This window comes from Pelecanus crispus, chromosome 9 (genome assembly GCF_030463565.1).
Source record: "Pelecanus crispus isolate bPelCri1 chromosome 9, bPelCri1.pri, whole genome shotgun sequence".
NCBI classification, from domain to species: Eukaryota; Metazoa; Chordata; class Aves; order Pelecaniformes; family Pelecanidae; genus Pelecanus; species Pelecanus crispus.
In genome coordinates this window covers 13,332,652-13,348,008 of record NC_134651.1, presented here as the reverse complement: position 1 = coordinate 13,348,008, position 15,357 = coordinate 13,332,652, and the positions used below count along the sequence as shown (strand labels likewise).

General features: G+C 45.1%; 1 protein-coding gene across 1 annotated transcript in view; it reads right to left on the bottom strand.

Moving 5' to 3' along the window:
- LPP (LIM domain containing preferred translocation partner in lipoma) overlaps positions 1-15,357 on the bottom strand; it is a 341,053-nt gene that overhangs the window by 157,680 nt on the left and 168,016 nt on the right. The gene's annotated exons all lie outside the window — the stretch shown is intronic.

Here is a 15,357-nt window from a genome sequence, read left to right as displayed (position 1 = left end):
CCAGCCACCTGCATCTGTTATTATTTTAAATCAATCCGTGGTAGCTGTACCTGTCTGATTCAACACTTCTTCACAATTTCCATCTAAAAAATGAGCTCCTTCAAGGAGGCGTGAAAAAGTTCAATTCATTTCTAGCAGATTCAAGGTGAAGGGCATGATTCGCAATAAGCGGTCATAAAATAACATAAATAAGGTCCTTGTGAAAAGGTCTATTAGGCAGGAAAGCCCATGCCCAGAGCAAATACCAGCCTACAGCCAGGACCCTTTCTGATTCAATACATCTTGCTTTTTCTCTTCTTTCAAAACAGCCCAGCCCCACTTGTACCCAGTCTGGTAGGGACGCTCACTTGGAAGGGAAGAGACATGAATTTTCACCACCACCACCCACCTCTGAAAGTAAAACTCAGATTTCAGCACCACAGGAGAGTATGTGATCCCCAAGCTTGTTCAAGGGCTGCGCTGCAATCCCTGCTAGAATAAGCATTTTGAAAGAGGACTTGTTCGCACCCTTTGTTTTTGAAAAATCAACCTAGTCCAAAACCTCTGGGAAAGATCTGTGCTGTACAGCCCAACCCAACAGCAGTACCTCCCGGCAGTGCATGAATGTGGGTACAAGCTAGGAAACACCTCCCTCAACATTTTCAGTGTTTTGGAAATTAGGCTCTGGCAGGAATGAGAAGTTCAAGAAAACCAGCTAAGGATCCTCATCAGGTGTGATGTAGGTGCCAGAAGCTTACCCTACTTAGCCAGCCACATTTAGGGCATGCACAGAAACCAAAGTTCTTGAGTCAAGTGAAATATTACACATTGAAAGTCTTTCCTCAACCTGAGTCATAGTCAATATTTTTCTTCTGTCCTTCCATGTCTGACTGACCTGCAAATTCTCCAGATGGAGTCTCTCCGCATACATGCAATCACAGAGCTCAGTGCAGAAGAGCTCACTCGTAGCTTGACTACTACAATAATGAAAATACTAAAGAATTACCTAACAACTCACCTAATTTCAACTGTAAAGCCTGTTCAGACCATACCAGCACCTCCCCACAGACAATCCAGCTCTGTTTGCCTTCACTCTCACCAAGTTACTTCAATTTTCCAAGCCAAAAATTTGCCTTCCCCTTTGGCTCACTGTCTGCTCCAGATAGTTTTTATTTAAATTTCATTTCAGGAACGCTCGATCATTACCTGTTTTACAGAACTCCCCAGTCATCAATCCAACACATAAATGGCAAGCTGGTCAAAGAGAGACAGACTATGCAAAGCAGGCAGGCTCTGATCTGCCGAGCTTATACGTGCTAAGGCATTCGTTAGTTCCTAATGATTATTAAATCTTATTGGATTACAATAAATTTGGCTTGACTAACAAGAAAATGGAAGCTCCAATGTGCTTTATGCAAGAACACATCATTTAAAAGGCTGAGAGTCAGGTTAGAAACTACATACAAACTCAATTCTTCTTGCCTATTTTTATTATAGAGCCAAAGTTTTTCCATCCAAACTATTGTTCAAAAAAAGAAATCCTGTTCACAGGAATTACCCCAGACAGTTACTCCTGGCTAGCTGTAGGCACCTGGATTTTTAAATCTGCAAAAGTCCGATTTCCTTTCCACTATTAGTATTAGTGCAGTTCATGGCTCTTGTTTGGTTTTTCTCCATCCTCCAGTTGTTGGCTTATAACTACAGGGCAGCCATAGGCTTCCCAGACACAAAAACTGTGACTGCTCCACTCCAGAAAATTTTTAAGCTAAGCAGCCAAAAGCCAGCCTGGGGGGGGGGAGGTGGGCAGGCGGGGGGGGGTGGGGGGGGGGGGGGGGCAGGCAGGGGGGAGATACAAAGGGCAGCCAAGGCCCCAACACTTGAGGTGATAAATCAAGTCAATGGCAGACCCAGGAATAAAACTGGAGCCCACGCATGGCCTGTTTGGTACCCTGACCCTGGAGAGGAGGGATAGTGGCAGATGAGAAGATCCACTGATTTCATTTCTGCTTCTTAGCATTTCTGGGCCATGTTATTCCCAGGTTCTCATTCCCCAGAACAATTATGCAATAGCTGACTAGCAAATGCTGCAGAACAAGTTGTAAGGTTGTAAAAGTTAAATGTCCTTAGGAAACCTAGAAAAATAAACTAAAATAGCATGGAAACATATCTATTGATTCTGGGCTCTGTAAAAGATTTATTTATTCAATTAAAACATAATCAACATAGATTAAGAGCCCAATTTTACAAATCCTGGAGCACAATGCAGTACGACAGTGCCAACGAATAATGCTACCGATGTGTGTAAGGGCCTACTTGGACAGGACTGGACTTTAAGTACATTTAAGAAATGGTAATCCTCACAAAGACAGGTTTCTGCTTGCTCTCTCTTCCCCATCTCCATGAATCTTGCATTTTGTTCCCCACAGCACTCCAGATTCAAGTGAGGGGTTTGCTGCACGTGGAAACAGGAGAAGAATTTGCAATGCTAACTTTAGCAAGAGAGGGTTAAGTTATTTCTCTTCTCATGCTCTTCGTCATGACGTTGCTATAAAAGTTTTATGATATTGCTCTGGAACAAAACCCAAGCTCCAGGTCCCAAGGCACAACAGGTTCACACAGAGACACGGCTCCGCTCCGAGGAACCCAGACTGGTTAAGCTCACGACCTCTCAGATACAAACGCCGGAACCAGAAAGAACTGCTAATTCTATTTCTGTCTGGATTTATGGCATTGTTGCAGACATGTCGCTTGAGCGCCCTCCCTTTCAGCCAGCAGAATATGGAAAAATGGGTTTAAAAAGAAAAAGGATGCTGTCTTTGGCCCAGCCAATGTGAGTTCGACAAAAAGCAAACATAAGCCAACCCAGTCCAACAAATTACTCATGCCAGAGACTATCCACTCACGTGAACTTCTGCAACGCCTACACTCCTGTCCCCTGTCTCAGTCCCTGCTGCGAGGCAAAAGAGAGAAAAACAGCAGAGAGTTACACTGCTTGGCTTGTTTGTCCGCCCTTGAATTCCTGGTGTGCAGCTCAGGGCAGCTGTGATGGTAATCCACTCCTGAGCCCTGTCAACCCACTCTGTTCCAATGAAAACTGGCTTTAATTTTGCTAATCCTACCACCCAACACCAGTCAGTGCCACAGGTCCCCCTGCACCACGCCGAGGGACATTCATTACAGAACATGCAGTGCAGAGGGCAATACAGGGCCTCAAAGTTTGCCTCACTGTGCTAAAAATGGCTGTAAGACTGTTCACTGAACTAGAAGACATGAAAAGCACAATGATTTCCCTAGATGCCACCTTCTCCTACAACCTAGATCACCTACTCTTACCACATTTTGCAGGTTACAGCAGAGAAACAAGAATGCTTCTCATTTGTCCAAGCTAGCTCCTTGCAATGGGCTCAAAGAGAAGAATCTGGCTCCCAGATGTCCTTCCTAGCTCCTGCTCCAAATTCCTTTCCCTACCCAGACCCAGCCGCCTCTCTTTTATTCTCTGTTTTCCCCTCTCTCCATGCCCGGTTTGCTGCTACGCAGTGCTGGAGCTTCGGACAGTTGTTAGCCCCTGGGACGAGAGATGCAATGTGGCCTGGGCTGCCAGGTTCGCTTCTGAGCATCTACAAGAAATCACATTAATGCCCAGTGGCGTTGCTGTGTCAGGGAAAGATGGAGGGTGGCTTTGCAGTAGCAACCTGCTTACTTACATGGACAGCAGGTTAGAAGTGACTCCAGAGTCCCAGGGTATATTTTCTTCCAAAACAATGCAACAGCCAAACTCCTGAACACTTTCAGAGCATCACGACTTCGCTCACCACAATGCAATCTCCCAGCACCAAGATCCACCTTAGCCTTGCTCAAGTCTTCTCTAAAGTAGGTTGAGCTGACCGTGTTTCATGAGCATCGTGGCCAGCTCGTCCTCTGAGCTGCACCCCAGAACACGAGCTGTCGTTATTGGGAAATGCAATGCCATTATGTATGTACAGACACGTCCAAGACAGCAGAGCTACAACTAGACACACAACCTTCTTTGTAGCATCAGCTCGCTCTGTATGTTCTCCTGTCACAAGTCACTGATAACCTCGTAACTCACAAGTGGAAGAATGGAGATGAACACCATGGGTATTAAGAAAGGTCATAGCTAATGACTTGAAACAAATGGGCTGGGGGCCCCCAGTGCCCTCTGCTCTTGGTACATTGGTTTTACTGGGAGCCTGAGGTGCTTGGGGAGCTCTCTCTGGGCTGCGACAGGTCAACACTGTTTGCATTTACACATCCAAGAACGGGGAAAAGCAGGGAGCAGAAAAGCCCTTTGCAGCAAAGGCAGTCATGGAAAGGAAGGACTAAAGCAACAAGGGGATTGAAGAAGAGAGGAATTTAGGCAAATCAGGGGTAGATAGTAAACAAAGAATTTTGCCCTGAAATACTTTATTGTCTTTTCCTCCAGCAAATGCAAGTGAGCCACAGATGAGGTGGCAGAGCTGACAAATTCAGTGACTGCTGCCTGCTTCCACCAGGTTGCACCCACAGCAGCCACCTGCCACGCTCTGCAGGCTGTAGAAATACTCCAGTAGGCGCTGAGGTGGGAGGAAGAGCAAATGAAATAGCTCTCCAAACAAGGACTTAGCATCTCTTTCTACTCGATGGCCTCAGGCACTGGGCTTAGACAGAGCAGCAAAGAAGGATGGGGCTCTTATTTCCTATTTTAGCTGCGGGCAGGCAGGGGAGAGGAGGAAAAGATGTTTGATTTTGATGGCATCCACTATACATACAAGAAGAGACTGTGAGATATTTTAACCAGGAAGAAGAAAAGATGTGATTCAGTCTTGATATACCTTAGGCTGGGATTCGTGTTTAAGTCTTCCTCCACGCCCCCGCCCCATTCTTTGCACTTTCTCCAACAATACCACTGCCAAAGGCAAGATCCTTTTCAGACACACACCCTTGCTACCCCATCTTTCTCACTGTAGAATTTCCCAGTTTTCTTTCCAAGGTCACAAAAGCCACCCAAAGCACAAAAAGACACTGCAGTGGCAAAAAGATGCACCCTTGAGGGCATATATCAGGAAAATGAGGCACCTTGAAGATGAGCTGCTGTGTCTATTCTCCCCTGAGCCTAAAGACAAGTGCATACATTTTGTTTCAAATTCCCTAATGTAAATTAAAACAGTCCCAAGAGGCGGCCCCACCAAGCACACACGGAGACACGAGCTGACTGCAGCATTCGGGGTGAGGGGGGTCTAAGATGCTTGATTGATGCCTAATCAGCGTTCCAGGCACCAACGAGGGGCTGGAAAAGTAGTCGTGCCCTTTAAAAACAGAAAGATTGAGTCTTTTGAAACAAATCCGAAAAGATGGAAGATTTCAGCAGATGTGACCGCAGTGATTTCACCAGACGTGATTGTATCAAGGATCTAATAGAAAAGAACTTCCCTGCTGTTCCATCAGGCTGAAGCCAGGCCTGAAATATCCTTTTTAGTCTTTTGATGACATCAAGGATAAAAGCCAAAGGGAAGTTAGGTTTTGATTTATTTTTTCCCCTGCTCTTTCTTTTTTTTCAGGCACAGAATAGTTTTACCTGGTTTATATTGCTGGATATTAGCTAGACCAAAGGAAAACACTTCAAAAGTTTGAAGTGGGCTGTTTAAAGGCGTCATTCAGTGTCTCCTGGATGCTATTGTCATTTAACTGTGCAACATTTCTACAACTCCAGCTACTTTTGAAGATCTCCCCATAAGGAGGCAGGTGGGCCTAGCTGGAGGGGGGCGATCATCCACTAAACACCAGCCTACCTTACTCCCCAAAAAGGGCCAATAAATGTGCCAAATATCTTCCCTTGGCAAAGTTCACACCAGCAGCTGTGCCGCAGCAAACCGCAGGAGACACAGCAGGGTGAAGAGGGCTGTGCTCCTAAGGTCCAAGCTCAGCTCAGTCCCAGACCTACGACATGAGCCTGGGGTAGCTACAGTCCCACATTCAGTTTCTCCACCCACGTAAAATGTAAAATGTAAATAGCACTGGGTATCCCAAGGATTAACTGATCTTATCTCAAGCAGCAAGGTGTTGTAAAGAACTGCACAGGCTGATAGCTGGGGCAAATGAACAAGCACATGAAGAAAAGTTATTTGCTAAGCATTGCTACGAGGCATCTTACGAAACCTTAACAACCAATTTATAAACTCACTGTGGTGTAGGAGGCTTATAAAAAGGACAAATAATAAAAATTGGGAAAAAAAAAAGGAAAACAAACCCCAGAACAGAGAAAGCAGGTAACAAGAAGAAAGCATGAAACTAGAAGGCATCAGTCTCAAAACAAAGAAAAGGGGGTAGGTGTTTCGTCACACAACATGCTGCCAAGCTGCAGAGCTACTTCTGCTGCAAGGTGCTGTGGTTGCTGTGAGTTTACATGGACTTCAAAAAAATCTGGAGAAACACATGGAAGAAAACTCCATCAAGATACTTTAAAAATAAATAAAAAAATCCTCTGTGCTTCCTTTTTTACATTTTTCTCTGGGCACTCGCTACTGACCATTACTGATCTGATCTGGTGTTCTCACAGCCATTTACATGAAGCCTCCACCTGTGCTTTATATCCACCAGCAGACACCAGCCAGGAGTCACTTCTTCTGCTGGTGGGTGCATGTCAGTCTCTGCAAGGTTAATAATTGACCATCATCTTCATGACAGGGCTTGGACCAATACCTAGAAACCCACTTCTTCCCTCCTTGTAGCCAAGACAACAGAAATCACAGCCAGTTGCACTCAGCCTCCTGGGACACGTATACGAAAGCCAGCAAAGACTTTGTTGCAGCTATGAATCTGTATGACAATAAAGATTTATACTTCCCTAGAGATCAGCGTGACTGGCACTGCTTATATACAATAGTTAGGAAACATCCCCGTCCATCCCCGTCCCAAGGAGCTTACTGTCAAATGGATACCAGCCCCAGGAAGGGAAAGCAGGTAGAGGGGTGGGAGCAAGATGCTGCAACTCAGAGACACAACCAAGCTCCTCCTGGCCACCAGATCAAGACACTAATCCACCAGGCCAACCCAGCTCCTTAAGGGACATTTCGTTCTCTGTATTTGCTGTCCCAGGCCTGACAAAACACGTCAGAAGACAGCAAACCTGCATCCAAGCCATCCAAGCTCCAGCTGCAATTTCACTCCAGGATGGCCCTGATTTCACATGATCAGAGGGCTGGATCCAGGCCACCGCCATGCTGAGCGCTGGCTCGCGGGCCAGTGGCCCTTCTTCCATCACTGTTTAATAAGCCATTCCTCTCTGCAGATCCTGAGAGGGGCCCCAAGACCAGCACCCTGGCTCTGCTCAGGGGCAGGATGCCACCAGCATGGATGGGCAGTGGTAATGCCAGGGCAGAGCCCAGGACTACACTCCCTTCCAAACAGTTCCTGCCCCTAACACTGGAGAGAAGCTTTTGCTACAAACACCCACGGTTTGTCCAGACTTCTCAAGACCACTGAAGAGGATTTGGCTCTGGATATTGGATGAGTGAGGAGAAACAAAAAAGGATGAAGCTTCAATCACAGAGGTTTAGCCAACAGGCTCCATGGCCTGGGGCATGCTCTGCTGAAGCACTAGGTCCAAGGCCAGCAGCTGATGACCTCAGTGGCTCTGATGGGACATGGACAACAGCCCATGAGATCTGCAATGCTCTCTGTCCTGTTGCCACCCTTGAGGACAACAGAAAGTAATTATGCAACAGGAGTAAAGATAATGCAGCAAATAGGTCAAAGCATTCAACAAAATCTGCCTTGCAGCCCAGGTGTGTGCTTGTAGGTGCTCCAAAGCTGGACATGCCAATGCAGAGGTCCTGTGCTGTCTGGTCCCCTCAGCCCCCCTCTGCTCTGCCCCAGGACAGTGTTATCCAGCCCCCTGCTCCCTGCATCACAGACTGACACCTCTAGCTTGGGCATTCAAACCTGCACCCGGCTTTTTGGGGTTTCTGACCACTGCATTTTGCTCATGGAAGGAAACTCTGGAGATTTCAAGGTTGACTAAACGGGGCTTTCAAAAATGCTGTGGTACTGAAAAACAGCAAAACAGCAAATGTCATTCAGTCGACCAGAGGATCTTCATACTACAGGCTAGCTAGTATGTGGGGAAGAGGCACCGTGATCCTCAAGCACATGAAAGCAACAGGATGGATTTGATAAGGAACAGTTGAGGCATGAAAAGAAAGGAGGAGTCCCACAAGCTGACATCTGCCAGAGCAGCAGACCCGACAGTCCTGATAGTTTACTTAACATGTCTGATCAAAAGCTTTGGGAGTCTTGTCTGTGTTAAGTGCTACCAGATGCAAAATCAGCAGTGAGATGAGAAGTGTATTAATAAACTAAAGAGACACATAAAGTTATTTGAAAACTGAATGGGGAAGATGGGGAGAGAAGGGGGAGAATAAAACCAGTTTATTTTTTCATTAAGGCAATTTAATATTCTCCTGGTGGAGTTACAATCACTCGTCCTTGGGAATTAAACTGAATTAGTGAAACATTCCTGTTCATCCGCAGAATATAGAATATAAAGTGGCATATATCATTTTTTTCTTTATGCCTTCTGCGGGACAGTGCTACCCCTCTGTTCGTGGGGCAAGAATAGCTGGCCATGAAATCCTTTTGACCCAGCATGACTTTCACTGACTGTAACTAACTTTACAGCAGCAGGGAATATATCCTTTTTTTTTTAATTAATGCAATTACATTAGGACTCGTTATTGATAATTATGGTGACTGTTAAAAGTTTCCCCTTTCTTTGCCCACTCCCCCGCCAACTTAAAATCTGCTCCAATATCGTCACAAATTAATGTTTAATTAGCCATCAAGCAGAGCTGATGTTCCCCACAGAGTATTGCTGCTTGCAGAAAAACTGAGAAATAAGAGGAGATACCAAATATTTCATCATCTGCCTCCAAGGGGAACCATAACCAAAGAGTAACCAATTACCCCAATACAATTGCAAAGTTTAATCAATGTAGAAACCAAATAGCTCATTAAGTGTCTGCTGCAATAAAGGAAGACCTTCCCACTGACTTGTACGATGTGAACGTTACATTTATAAAAGATCCCATGGCGATATCCAAGAGCAAAGACCGTCTTCACCTCCACATCCTGGCCAAATCGTGATCTTCCCCTTTTCTGATGTAAGAGAAGAGGGAAGAGGAGGATGCCTCCACGAGCACAGGACGTGTCTGACAAGCCATGAATTACACACACCTACACACAGGGTAAGCTCTCACACCCAGCCCCCCGACTCTGGATTTATATTCCATAGGGGAAAACCACACCAAACACCAGCTTCTGCCCAGTGACGTGCCATCCTGGAGCAAGGAAAGCACAGAGCTGAAGGCGGTTTTACTCCTTTCAAAACTTCTGGTGAGTCTGGCACTGAAATAACATGTCCAGTTTGGAAGGCAGCATTTTAAACACTTGAGAGATGCCCCAGAAAAGCAGAAACAGCTGACAAGACATGTAGAGACCTCACTTGGTTTCACTTATGAAGGAGATTGAGTAGCTCAAGAGCAATATCTGAACAGCTTCACAGAATGAAAATGCCAGATACCACAAGACTGTCCAATCTAGCAAAATAGGAAAACACACAGCAGCTGGGAGGCCGAAGCCAGGGAAATTCTATTTAAAAATAACAGAGATATTCACTTATGCGTAATACTGCAGGTAATTAAATGCTAGAACAAACTTCCAAGATTTCTCCATCTCTTGATGTCTGCAGATCAAGGCTGGATGCCTCTGGTCTCCCTGGGTGACTGGGTGAAGCTTTATGATCTGCAATACGCAGAAGGGCACAGCTGACAATTTAATGGCTCTGCCTGGCCCCCACATCGACAGAGGTGAAAAAGCAACAGCGCTCCCGTGTTCATAAAAATCTATTGGAATCACTTTGTGTTTGTACCACTTTAACTGGAAATTAAATCTACATGAACAAACTCTATCCCACACAAGACTGTATATTGTGACAGTTAAATGAAGAGCTTTTTAAAAGGGACACGTCTCAGGCAATTTTAATCAAAAAAGATAGGTTTTGTTAAAGCTACCAATTTCAGAAAATTAAGGTTGACTAAAACTGTTTTTAAAAACTCCTTTTGGAATTTAATCACATGTTGGAAACCCATATGCAGCTGCTTGTGTCACCTGCAAAAAGGCTGTATAAAACATAAGCATATGCTTAATTTTACACGTGTGCTTAAGTTCTATCAACTTTAATGAAGTTTAAGCACATAGTCAAGCTTCTCCAAATTTGAGAAAGCATTCCTGAACATGGGCTGTGAAGCTATTAGGAAACCTCCACTGAAAAAAAAAGTAAAATTAGAATTGGCCAGTCAATTTTCACAGCCTGAATAAGCTCCAAGTCCAGAAGTTAAACATATAACATACTTCTGAATTTGTTTGCTTGTTTTGCTGTAATAGGAAGGGGTGCGCGCCAAAACGTTTGCAAAGATTCAAGAATCTCCCAGCAAGCCTGGCAAAATGTCAGCAAAATGGATGTATAAAACTACATGAAAGTCAATGGCTTGGCTTTGGCTTCTGCAGAAATGAGTCACGTTAAAAATCTACTATATGTCTCTCAAACCTGAGAAGAAGAAAATCTGGACTGTGCCTCAGTCCACATGTTCTTGGGGCGGTTGATGGCTGCGCTCCACAGGGCAGGCAAGCCTCAGCTGGGCAGACCCTGTAGTTCTCATTCACGGAGGAAGGTCCTTGCCTTCAAGAAGTTTGCAATCCCATTTTCCAAGCCATTAGGCCCACTTTTACCTTCCCTCCAAGGCTGCCAGATGTGTGTCTGGTATTTGATTTGGCTGGATGACCGTGGGTTTTCTTTCTTTTTTAACAACCACCTCCTCATTCAGACACCTTGCCTTCTACACATTTCCTAAGTGAGAACCTGAGCTGAAGAAAAAGGACCTGAATTACGCAGAAAGCTGAACAACGAATAACTTGCGCTGCCCAGAGACCGCTGCAAAACCCTGCAGAGAGAATCCCCGGTGTGCAGATCCGTCCCAGGTGAGCTCCGAGGTTTATTTTGATACTGTCTGTATGCAAATAAATGAATGTAAGTTGTTGTTTTTCAATAAGAATTCGTGCATCAGAAAACATGGTGTCCCCAGTACACATTAGACCTCAGGAAAATATCATTTAATTGTATTTCTGCTTGGGGCAAACACAGCCACAGAAGCCAAATGGGATTTACTTCGGCACAGAAAGTATATTCCCTACCTAAATGTCTTTAAGAAGCTCATCTGACCTTAGCCCCGACCAAACACTGCTCCCAGAGGGCAGCCCTACCACCACCAGCGGGAAGTGCTGATGCCCAAATGTCTGCACAGACCTCGGCAGCGGCATCTTTTGGGAACACATTTAGGGCTATTGCAGGGCAGAACCAGGGGAATTTGCAGAGCCAGAGAAAGGGGGAGGAAGGGGAGAGCAGCTCAGGAGTGAGTGGACTGAGAGAGCTGAAGAGGAAGTCTAGACCTGGGACGTGACAATACACGAGGCTGTTTCCATGGCAAAAGAGAGACGCGGAAATGAGGAGAGGGAGAGGGAAGGAGCTGTAGCTCAGTACTGTTGAATGAGAGGAGTTTGTAGAGCACCTCTGGCAGACCTGTCACTGGCTTCAACAGCACTTGGAGTTACCACAACTTTCTTCAACATTTCTATTTCACCTCTCACACCACTAAAACCAAAACCCTAAAAATGTCAATGATGTTTTCCATATGTTGTTCCTTACCTGTTCATTGTGCATTAAAGCTAATCAATGTCCTGCATTTTCATCAGCAAATCAAAACTGAAAAATGCAATTCTGGGAATGGTCCTGCAAAGATGGAGTTTAATGGCAGCAGACACTTAAAATCATGCCTGCCCTTCTGTCTTGGAACAAATTCCTCCAGCTCTGGCTGCAGCAACATTTCTCATTGGTATTTCTACCACCTTTCAGCTTGCTCAGTCACCGTGCCACACGCTCTTCACAGAGGCAACATTTTCTGACAACAAAACCACCCGTCATGGCAGCCGAAGCTGTTTTTCACCAACAATGGAAACTAAAAAACAGAGACAGGAACCTGCATTTGAGCCACTTCCATTCTTGGAAATCAGATGCTCTCACAACTTCTCCATATCCATGGCTCATTACTGCCAGGCAAAATCTGCATCAAAAATAGGATGAAGTTTGCCCTACTCTTTGAACTCCTCCAGGGCTGTAAAACTGAATTTAGACTGACAGCTGGCTTCTCCAATCCGTATAGCTGTATTTCCTTTCATCTTGTTTGACCAAAGCTCATTTCTTTACCACACAGCATCATAGTACTTAAAGCACCAAAACCAAGGTGGGAATCTAACTCCATCTGCTCTGTCACGTTCCAGCCTACCACCATGCCCAAGCTGTATGGAAAGACTTTGACTTGCTAAACCACATCTTCCAATCCCAGCCAGCTTCATAGAAAAGGCATAATAATTTGTCTGCTGCAATTTTTAGGATTCCTCCTTGCTACTGACAGTCTGTTTGTCTTATTTTTGCCACTGCATTACAGTTCCCTAATGCAACACAGGCTACCCAGGATTTGACACAGGAGCAACCAATCTTGCAAAAGATCTTTCCTAGGACCTGCTAATCCAACAGAAGATTTGAATAGCACTCAGAAATGAGAAGAATGGAAATTTCTTCAATTCTGATCATGTTATCTCACTCTCTTCCATCATTCAGCTCATCTGCTTTAATGGGAGAATTCCCACATCTTCATTACCTTTTTATTTTCCCTCTGCTTAAATAATTCTACCGTGGATACAATGATGTTTTTGCTTCCTTTTTTTCTCTCACAGGCTGGTACTAGCTCTGACAGGATAAAAATGCCTGCAAAAAGCAGGCCTGCTGTCTATGCCTCCCCTATTACTTTCCACATTCATGTCTCTATTATCCACAGGTGGATAACCCAGGTTACAGATTAACCTCTCTGCAGGTGCCAGCACTGAACCCGACTCCAGTGCCAGCAGTGTGATAGTGTCCCACAAGGAGACGTACCCACATGAGCCGGGAGGTACCTGCCAGGGCTTGTAACCTCAGGCACAGCACCGGGGGACCACAGCCACGCTGTTTGGACCCAAGCTGGCACATGTGCATAACACTGCCCTGTGTCTTAACCTGGGATGGTTCTAGCTTGATGATCTCTGAACGTCACAATCAGCAACATCTCTGACCTTTCTGTCACCTATCGCAACTTCGTAGATGGTCCCATACCCTTATTTACATATGATCTGCATTAGGCTTTTGCTTTCTTCTGTTCCCTCACCTCATCACCCGCTGTATGGCAGATGATCAAAAGCCACTCTGTTCCATCTCCACAAGTGTCTCCCAGCCTCAGTCACAACCCTCCGCCCAAAGGAGGCACGAGTGTGCACCAGTGCAGGTCCTGGTACACCCTGTGTGCTATGTTACTATATTAAACAATAACATAACAAATACATTAAATAATACAGCAATAAGCATGATGAAAATAATGAGCGCAGTTAACTGTTTGGATCCTTGCTTCCTTTGTAGTCCTTGCCGAGAGGTTTAGCTATTAAAGGCTGTATTGCATTATAACATTGCCAAGATATTAATAGCCAGGCAGAGAGATGAATGGCAGGCTTACGCTGCACAATTAAAACTTTTCCAGTTTACCCTTTCAGTAAAATTTGTGGTTTATAATAAGCATCTTTGTCTATTCTGAAGAGAGTAAGGATTGGAAAGTTACATAGATGGGAACAGAGGTTCATTAAAGATTTAAAATAGAATGTGGTTTGGCATTGTAAAACAAACATGCGTATAAGATGGGTTGCATCAAGAGCTGCCTGAAAGAAATGCTCAGTGTTCCTTTTTTCTTGTGATCGTGGATCTACTGGTCATGCTACCCACAGAAAGGGATAAAATAGCAGCAGGAATAAAATGTGCATGCTTGTTCCCCAATAATGTGGAGGTGTTCTCTATATCCCCACTCATTATGCATTTCTCATACATCTATAGAGTGCATATATGTATACATGCATATGAAAAAAACATGCATTTTATCTATCGTGCATCTAGATATTCATCAATATATACAGACTTTGTATTATTGATTTTTCTCACCTTAGTGCCTAGAGACCCCTATTATAGAGCAAACACATATTGACCTGTAGAGAGCTGAGAGCATACATGTTATTTGTTCAAGTCTAATTCAGAGCACAGCACATTCCTGTTTCTCAAACACACGAGGAAGGCAGAAGAAAGGAGACAGATCAAAAGCATTCCTGCAAAGCCAAGGTTTGAGTAAGAGGGTTAACATTACCAGGTAATTTATTTATACTGTTGGACACGGCTTCAATTTAGATAAAAGGCAGTTGCTTATCACATGGATTTTAATAAATCAGGTTAGGAGTCCCAGAAATCTGCAAAAGCTGTATCTCGAATGGCAAGCAATACACACAGACTATGGCTTCGTTTACAGAGTCACTGGGAGCTACCGCTCCTTGCCCGGAGCCAGGCAGCCCTGCTGGCAGCAAGAGTTGTGCCGCGTTACCCACGTTCCTCTCCAGCGAGCACCTATACCCAGGCCAATAATCCCGATGATTAACAAAATCTAGCACTAGAGGGAGGCTGAACACATGTTCTGCTCTCTTTGGCCTTTTCGGCTTCTCCAAACATTAAAAGGCACACGATTTAAAGCAAGCCCAGCACCCAGGCAGAGCGCAGCCGCCAAGCCGCTGAGCAGGAGATATGCTATTTAAGGCAGCACCCCCTGTAGGCAAAAATCACGCTCTTCCCTCCCCAACTATTTGTCAATATGTGTACCCAAAAATAAGGGGGAAAAAAAAATTCCTCCATTCCGGCTGTTTCCTTCGCTGGTGAGTCACAGCCCAAGAAGAGGCACCACCGCCGCCGCTCGCTGGGAGGGAGTCAGACAGCAAAATGCCTGGCAACCTCCTCTGTAACAAGGATGAGGCTCTCGCCGCTCGCATCTATCAACACATTCCCACCTTATCCCAGGCACAAGCTCTAGGGAGGAGCGAGACGGGTCTCTCTGAACAGCCTCGTAGAGAAAGGCGCATACGCCTTCAGACTGCGTTTCGGCATTTCTCCTCCTCACATTCCTTGGCAATAGGAATTTGAGCCCTTCAGCTGATTTCTTGCATTATCGAAACAGGACAACACAACCCGGTCTGTGAGTCCCGTAGATCTAAACATGAGAATAGCTCCTGCCCATGTACAGCATAGCACTGCAGCCCTTCCATGCATAGGTGGTTAGAACAAGAACTGGTGTATTAAGCTATTTTATCACAGAAGCATAGAATTGTGTGGGTTGGGAGGGACCTTAAAGATCATCTAGTTCCAATCCC